Source organism: Myotis davidii, unplaced genomic scaffold (genome assembly GCF_000327345.1).
Source record: "Myotis davidii unplaced genomic scaffold, ASM32734v1 scaffold1050, whole genome shotgun sequence".
NCBI lineage: Eukaryota > Metazoa > Chordata > Mammalia > Chiroptera > Vespertilionidae > Myotis > Myotis davidii.
The window spans coordinates 8,749-10,478 of record NW_006281836.1 but is presented as its reverse complement, the minus strand read 5'-3'; the positions used below and the strand labels follow the sequence as shown (position 1 = coordinate 10,478).

At 55.7% G+C, this 1,730-nt stretch overlaps 1 pseudogene; it reads left to right on the top strand.

Annotated features, from left to right (window-relative positions):
• Positions 1 to 106: 106 nt before the first annotated feature.
• LOC102763914 lies at positions 107 to 1,588 on the top strand (annotated as a pseudogene).
• Positions 1,589 to 1,730: the final 142 nt, after the last annotated feature.

Sequence of the window (1,730 nt, the reverse complement as noted above, 5' to 3'; positions counted from 1 at the left end):
GGCGCGAGTCAACTGTACCCAGAAGTCCTCGGGGCTGAGCTAGTGCGAGTGGAAGCTTCACCTTGAGAGGGCGTGAATCCTTTGTGCTCTGAGGTACAAACGGGCCATGGGGGCGCTAACTAGTCGGCTGCTAGGTCTCTGGAGGGCCCACGTTCTAGAGCAGCTTGGTGCGGGTGGGGAGGAGCAGGAAGAGGGAGCCATGGAAGCAGTTGATGAGGTGGAGGAGGAGAGCGGAGAGGGCGGCGTCAAAAGGAAGGCCCACTCAGGAAGCCGTCAGGAACAAGAGCCCTGCCAGAAACGCACCAAACACAGTTCAGGTTCCGTTTACGAGGCACTCTTCTTGAGGGGTGAAGGCAGTGACGTGCAGATCCGTGCACTAGGGGACGTGTGGAACTTGCACAGGGTCTACTTGTGCCAGTCAGGCTACTTCCGTAGCATGTTCAGTGGTGCTTGGAGGGAATCAACCATGAATACCATAGAGTTGCAAATGCCTGACGACAACATTGATCGTGAGGCACTGCACGATGCTTTAGGCTCTCTGTACAAAGGCTACGTGCTCATTCAGCCCAGCCGAGTGGTCCCGATCCTGGCCACGGCCAGCATGCTGCAGCTTGACGAGCTGATTCAACAGTGTGGGGAGGTCATGGAGGAAACGGTTAGTGCCCAGACCGTATGCAGCTACTACTACTCTGCCGGGAGCTACGGCCTCCCAAGCATCAGGAGCATGTGCTTTCAGTGGCTGCTGCACAACCTGATGACTCACCGTGGTGAGGAACTAATTCGAGAAATCAGCCTGGATATCATGGAAGAGCTCATTGTCTCTTCAGAGCTCTTAGTGATAGAAGTGGAGATGGATGTGTACACAATGCTGAAAAAGTGGATGTACTTGCAGCTGCAGCCGACATGGAGCGGCCCCCGCAGAGCCTTATTGTCTGACGCCAACTTGTGGTTTGCTAGGTCCAAGAGGGAGTTAGATGGCACCCCTTTCTTGGAGACCCCACAGGGCAGAGCCTTCGTGCCAGTGTTCCAGCACCTGCGGCTGGCCTACATAGTCTGTGACCTGCCATCAGCACGCATCATTGACCAGGATGCACTGATCCCTGCCACGTGGCTGACCCCAGTGTCCAAAGAGCAGTGGCTTTCCCGATTCAAGGCTGAGCAAACCAGGGGGTTCAGGCGCGTTGAGGTCCACATGTTCAACTTCCAGAGGAACAGCATGCGGTGCGGGCACCAGGTCCACAGGGAAGAGCCATGCAGCTGGCGGTGGGCAGCCTTCAACTTTAGCTGGGACTTGGTAGTGTGCTACTCCAACCGGCGCCTCACCTTCAGGTGCAGTGCAGTGAACAATCCCCATGGCCTCGGGTCCAGCTTATGCTGGCAGGGAAAGATTGCCTTCCGCCTGTCCCTGGTTTCCCTGGACAGGGCTGGAAGAACCGTTTTCAGGCAGGACAGAGAATACCAGGTGCTTTCCATGGGAAAAGATGAAGAGCTAGAGGTAGCAAACCTGGAGAACCAAGATGTGGTCTTCCCCATATATGTGGCCTGTAACTTCCTGTGCCTCCCCAGAGAGAGGTCCTTCCAAGAGTAAGGACTCCCACAAAAGCTCAGAAAGCCCAGCAGCTCTTTTCTGGGCACAGGAGCAGCCAGCTTTCTCTAGATGCCACATCTCTCCATGGGATCAACTGGCCTTGCCCATCTCTGGTGACCAAATTCTGTCAGACCCTGCTGAA